Here is a 7,132-nt window from a genome sequence, read left to right as displayed (position 1 = left end):
TTTTCTTTGTTTCTATATCATTGATTTCTACTTTGATTTTGTTATTGCTTCTCTTCTGCTGGGTTTTTATTTTATTTGTTCTTGCCTTTCCAGCGTCTTGAGTTGCAATGCTAGGTCATTTATTTGGGCTCTTTCTAATTTTTTAATGTAGGCACTTAGAGCTACAAACTTCCTTCTTAGAACTGCTTTTAATGTGTCTCAGAGGTTGTGTTGTGTTGTATTGTCCTTTGTGTTGAATTCCAGGAATTCTTTTCTTTCTTTCTGAAATTCTCCTCTGACACACTCATTCATTGCTTAGGAATGTGTTCTTTAATCGTCATGGGTTCATGTAGTGACTAGGACTTTCAGTGTTGATTTTGAGCTTTATTGCATTATGGTCTTATAGAATGCATGGGATTATTTCCCCCAATATGTGGTCCCCCAATATGTGGTCAGTTTTATAAACATTCCATGGGGTGCTGAGTATTCTTTGGTGCTTTGGTGGAGTTTTCAAAAGATGTCTGTTAGGTCCATTTGATGTATCGTATCATTTTAATCTGACATCTCTCTGTTTATTCTTTTTCTCTTTGTCCTGGAGACAGTGGGTTACTGAATTCCCCTACTAGTACTGAGTTGGGGTTAATCTGTATCGTAATGTCCTGTAGTGTTGTTTTTATGAATTTTGGTGCACCAGAGTTTGTGGCACATATGTTTAGGACTGTAATATCTTCTTGGTTAATTATTCCTTTGATCAGAATGAAGTGAGCCTCCTTATCTCTTCTGACTAGCTTTAATTTGAAGTTTATTTTGTCAGATATTAGATTTGCAACCCCTGCTTGTTTCTTAGTGACAGTTGCTTGGAATATTATTTTCCATCCTTTTACCTTAAAGCAGTGCCTTTCCTTGAAGGTGAGGTGGGTTTCTTGCAGACAGTTGGTCTGCTGAGTTCTCAGCCCCTATGCCAGAGGGAGGCTAGAACAGGCACTCTTTGAAGGTCTGTTGAGATCCTAGCTGCTACACAGATGGAGGTCGGAACCTACCCTCTCAGGTTGTTTGGTAGGATCTCAGCCTTATCCCACCAAAGCAAGGTTTGCCCCGGGGGACCTTCGGAGGGTCCTCCCACAATTCTAGTTAGGGGGTTGGGTAAGGTGCAATTGGGTGATCACCACCACTGGGAACAGGCCCCTGAGTTCTCAGCCCCTATGCCAGAGGAGGCAGGAATGGGCACTTTCTGGTGGTCTGCTGAGATCCCAGCCATCACACAGATGGAGGTCAGAACCTGCATTTCTATTTTTTTGTTTATAGTGATATTTTACATTTTCCTATTCTACATATCATCTATTTACTTCTTACTTTAGAAAGTAGTTTTATCCCCATTTTCTCCTCCCTTACCATCTCCCAATTCTCTTACCCTACTCTCTGCACACATTTATGTTCTTTTGGGGGTTAAATCTATATTTCACATGTCATTTAGTATGGATAGGTAATTATTGTTCAACCAAGTAATATATTATGAGGATCCTATTTCCTTTCTCACATAATTGTTTTCTTAAGAAATCAATAGAGAGAGAAAGTGAGAGGGTGAGAGAGAGAAGGCTTCCTGGAGGGCTGAGAAAGATATGGAACCACTTCATTGTACTAAGAATGAGACAGAAGAAGATGGATGGACCACTGTGAGGCGTTAAATCCCAAGACAGTGGAGTTGAACTTGGGTCTTGAATAGGTTTGATTGAATTCAAGGATTATTATATTTGTGCTTTAACCAGTCTAAATTGGATTCTTTAATATTGTCTCACCATAACACAAAAAGCATGAACTTGTATTAATCCTATATGATAGATTGATCATGCACCATATCCACACGAGACTGGAAAACCATGGCATTTTCTGGAATCTAAGGTGTTACATTATTTCATCAATCATTTGCTTACAAAAAAGAAAAACTAAAAAATAAAAATGTGAACACTTCAGTTATTAACACCTGTATCCTGGTATACAAATGATCTTTTTGTTTTGATTTTGAAATACCAGATATTAACTTGGAATAAGGTAATGTTCCGTTGAAACTTTAGAAGGCCCTTTAAGCCAGTGGATCTGAAACAACCTTCATATCATTAGCAGTTGGGGGACATACCTTTTTAGGTATTCTGAGGTATTTACTGTTTTAAGTTTAGAAAGTTTATGGGTTCAGATAAGTGCAGTAAACATTACAAACATTGGCTGCAGTGGGATTTCTGTAGACTTTACATGAAAGAAGGTGAGTATAAAGCAATTTACAGTCCTTACTGTAATGATGAGACTGCTCAAGGGCAGATCCCAAACAGCACAGCTTTGGAATCCTAGCATCTGGTAAACTGTCACTGAGATTTTTTCGTTGCCAATAGTAAACTTCTTTCCCATTAACAGAAAATTCATGCTCTTCAAGCATTTTAAATATGAAAATATTTATAAATGTATGGTTTGGAGAAATTGTTTAATTCTTTTTCCTAATTTACTTTCTTCAAGATAGAGTCTTTCAACAAGTACTTTGTAGTAATGACTGTGTTGACTTCAATTTTGGAGTATGGTAGCTATGTTAAAGAGTAACTGTTTGGTCTTATTGAAACCAACACAGAACTTGCTGCTGTGTTCTTTTCTTCAGTGATAAATAAAATACAGAAAAAAAAAGATCAATAGTGATCTTGGTTCATTTCTCATTTAGTTTAATTTGAATATGCAGTAATGAGGGCTGTTTTATGCATAACATCCAATATAAAACAATATAGTTTGCAATGTACAATATGATATCTATGACCTCCTGTATGCTTTATATTTTTATGTTCTTACTTTCTATTTTGATTTTCCATCTCAGTTCCAATTTTGTGAGATGTGTTCTCCTTCAGAGCCTTCAGCAGTATTTCTCAGTCTTCTTTCTAAAAAGTTTATAATTTGTATTTGTGTGTATGTTTGTGTCTGCTTGTCTGGCATGGTGGAAACCAGAGGAGGGTGTTGGAGCCTCTGGACGTGGAGTTACAGATCATTGTGAGCCACCATGTGGATTCTGAGCATTATCACTGGGTCTTTTGTAAGAGTGGCCAGTGCTCTTAGCCACTGAGCCATCTCTCTAGTCCCGATATTTCTCAGATCTTTATTATTCCATTTTCACTCCTCAAAACAGCTTGCTTGTATTAAATTATTCTCTACCATCTCATTAACACTATTAATTATAAGTGCTGCAGTAATATAAACATAACTGTCAAGAATTTTCTTCTTATTCTAATATTATGAGGCTCTTTTGTATTATTTTACACAGGTTTAACATTGAAATTATTCTTGAAATTATCATTTCAAGGTAAAGATTTCCAAAAGTGACTATGATTCTTGTCTGTTTACATAACAGAGATGGCTAAAATGCTGAGGGGATTGTGTTCATGGGAGGGGCTTTCTGGGTCCTCTGTCTTCACATGTGTTCTCCTGTATTCTCTTGATGAGCATCCTCCAATGGGAAAGTCACCTCTCACTCCCTCATGTGGCAGTAAGTGCACAGGTGTAGGATTGCAGAGGACAGGGGACTGCAGTGGGAGCAGTTCCTCATGTACACTTCCAGATAATCTTATTTCCAGCCCTTTGTGACATGCCTCCAATTGTGCTTTCTCATGTGGCATCAGCAGCTCCTATCCTCTAGAAAGTTCTGCTTTGTGCCTTCTAATTTGATTTCTGTTGCTGAGATAAAGCACTCTAACCAAAAGTAACTTAGGGGTGGATACGGTTTACTTGTCTTTCACTTCCAGGTTATGGTCCATCATTGAGAGAAATCCGGGCAGGAACTCAAAAGGAATTGAAGCAGGAATCAAGGAGGAACAGGGGGAACGGTGCTTTCTGGCTCGCTTAGGCTCATGTTTTCTTAGCTTTGTTATGCAGCCCAGGAGCATCTGAACAGGGAATAGTGCTGCCCATTATTGACTGGCATTAAGACTGTCCTCCACAGGTGTGCCCACAGGTCAATCTGATCTGGGAAATTCCTCAGTTCAGGCTTTCCTCTCTGATGACTCTGGGCTATGTCAGCTTGACAGTCACAGCCAACCAGGCCAGTCTCTGATGCTGCAGACAGTTCGTCTGCTATTACCTTGTCTCCTTTTGAGTTTGTTGTGATGCATTTTGACTCTGTCTTTTCTTATTATGCCACTGAAGGGGGCTTTTTTCATTAACGGATGGGCATCAATATTTAATCTTCCATGTTTAACCAGAACTCACTCTTCATTTAGTTCATTTCAAATTAAATATAGGTATATCGATAATATCTTAAAACAAAGCGGAGCTGAACTCATTTAATTTGCAGAGATTCTGTTATGTAAATTTCAGGAAGATGAGGCAATGACGAGAATGAATTCAGATGGTGCAGGCCATTATGCCGGCCTATTAAATACCCTCTGCATCATGCCTTAGGCACATTATGTAACTGAAGAAATAAGACTTTTCTATAGCCAGAAGAAAATCTGCCCATCACAGTTTTACTGAAATAACACTGGGTACTTTCGTAGAATATTTACTCAGACTTATTTCAGCTAGACAAATGTTTTACCATTAGAATCTAATCTCAATATATGAAACAATTCCATTACTTAAAAAAGATTTAGGAAGCTAGGGGCTGGAGAGACGGCTCAGTGGTTAAGCGCACACACTGTTCTTCCAGGATTCCCGGTTCAGTTCCCAGCATTCACATCTGGTGACTCATAACTGCCTGTAACTCCAGTTCCAGGTCACCTGATGGCATTTTTGGCATCTGTGGACACTGAATGCATGTGCTCCATATATAAAACATTCATACACATAAAATAAAAATAAATGTATCTTTAAAAAATAATTTAGGGAGTCCATAAAATTCTGGAATTTGTTTACCGGCATAGTAAAATGCTGTATTTTCCAGAAGAGAAGAATTTGAGAATGTGAAAGAAAGCAAAAATAAAAGAAAGGAAAATATCTGAGTGTTTTTAAATGTTCTATGCATACATGTGAAAATGCTAAATAGCTTGTTAAGCAAAGAAAAATAAAGAGTAATATCATTGCTAAAATATCTACAAAATACCATATATTTATCAAATCTATTATGCCACACTTTCTATCTCTCATCCTTCTTCCCACCCTCCTCTCCCTCTCAAATATTTTATATGGCCTTCTTCTGTGTCTTCAATAGAGTGTGGCTTTAGCTTACTTTACTGGTGCACATCTAAGGTTTTTCTTTATCAAATTCCAGCATCCCTCAACATGTCATATCCTGTGAAAAGTAACTAGTAGCAACTGTGCTGGATAGCTTCAGTTGTCAGCATGACATATATGGGAAGAAGGAACCTCAATTGAGGCATTTCCTTCATTGGCCTGGCCTATGGCCATTATCTGTGAGGCATTTCTTTTTTCCTTCCTTCCTTCCTTCCTTCCTTCCTTCCTTCCTTCCTTCCTTCCGTCCTTCCTTCCTTCCTTCTGTCCTCCCTCCCTCCCTCGCTGACTCACTCCCTCCTTTCTTCCTTCCTTTCTCTTTCTTTCCTTATTTCTTTCTTTAATTCTTCCTTCCTCCCTCCCTCCCTCTCCCTCCCTCCCTCCCCCCTCTCTCTCTTTCTTCCTTTTTTTTTTTTTTTTTCCTGAGACATGGTCTCCCTATAGCCTCAGCTGGTTTGGAACTCACTATGTAGACCAGAATGGCTGGGTGAACCACCACACCTGGATATGAGAGCTTTTCATAATTGCTGGTTGATGTGGGAGCCCATTGTGGCAGCCCATGTGGGAGCCCATGTGGCAGCCCATTGTGGGCAGACGGGAAGTGCCACTTCTGCACAGGTAGTCTTGGGCTGTATAAGAAAGAAGGCTGAGCAGATTTCTGTCACTCAGTAGCATAAAACTGAGATCTCAGCAGACCACCAGAGTGCCTGTTCCTGCCTCCCTCTGGCATAGGGACTGAGAACTCAGTAGATTCTCTGAGAGTTCCAAAATCACCCCCCACCCCAGGGAACTTCCCAAATTTTGCCCTAAGTTCCCAGTAGTAGGGTCCAAATCTTAGAAGGAAGCCTGAGTGTAACCTGACTGGAACCTGACTTGGGCTTCTGTGGGAAATCCTGAGCAGCTGATCTGAAGCCATCAGTTCTTCCAAAATAAAACCTGAGATAACCTGAAACCTGGACCAACCAGCTTCACACAACCAATAAGAAAAGGACAAAGGCACAACAGTAACATAAACAAAAGCAAACTTCAATTTAATTTTCACATAAGAACCATAAACAACAAAAGAAATTCAAATGCCAAAATCACAACAAAAGAATAATAAAATGGGAAGCCAAACACTACGTCTCCACCAAACTCCACCATTCCTGTAGAAGAGTTCTACAAGGAGAACCCCCTAGAGATAACCCAGGATACAGAATTTAAAAGAACAATCATGAACATGATCAAAAAATTAAACGAATTTAAAGAACACATGAACAAAGAACTAAAAGAAGATAGGGATAAACTTCTGAATGAATTCACAAAAGATAGAAAAATTGAAGAAATCTCAGGCATGAATGAAGAAGGAAGTGAAACACTCAACAAGACAACTTGAAACAACAGAGGAAAGCCTGTTTCCTGAAATGGAAAACAGAATATCAATACTGTGGGATAAAGTTGAAGAATTAGACCACTCAAGCAAAGATTATGAAAAATTAAAAAAACAAAACAAAACAAAAAACGGGAATGGACTATGCAAGAGCTGTGGGACACCATGAAAAGACCAAATCTATATATCATAGGCATAGAGGAAGGAGAAGAATTTCAGGTTAATGGTACTGACCAGATCTTAAACAGGATTATAGAGGAGAATTTCCCAAAATTGAAGAAAGATATCCCCATAGAAATATGAGGAGCATGTACAACATCAAATAGACAGGACCAGAAAAGAAACTCCCCATGGCATATCACAGTAAAAACACTAAATGTACAGAACAAAGAGAGAATACTGAAACCAGAAAAAGAAAAACAACAAGTCACATACAAAGGAAAGGCCATCAGAATTACAGCTGACCTATCAATGCAAAAACTTCGTGCAAACTATGAAAGCCGTAAGAGCCTAGACCAAGGTATTTCCAGTTCTAAATGACAATAGACACCAGCCCAGAATATTTTACCCCCCAAAAAAGTCTATTATAGT

Source organism: Nannospalax galili, unplaced genomic scaffold (genome assembly GCF_000622305.1).
Source record: "Nannospalax galili isolate Female #2095 unplaced genomic scaffold, S.galili_v1.0 scaffold1955, whole genome shotgun sequence".
Lineage (NCBI taxonomy): Eukaryota > Metazoa > Chordata > Mammalia > Rodentia > Spalacidae > Nannospalax > Nannospalax galili.
The sequence above is the reverse complement of the archived record's forward strand: the minus strand, read 5'-3'. Positions refer to the sequence as shown.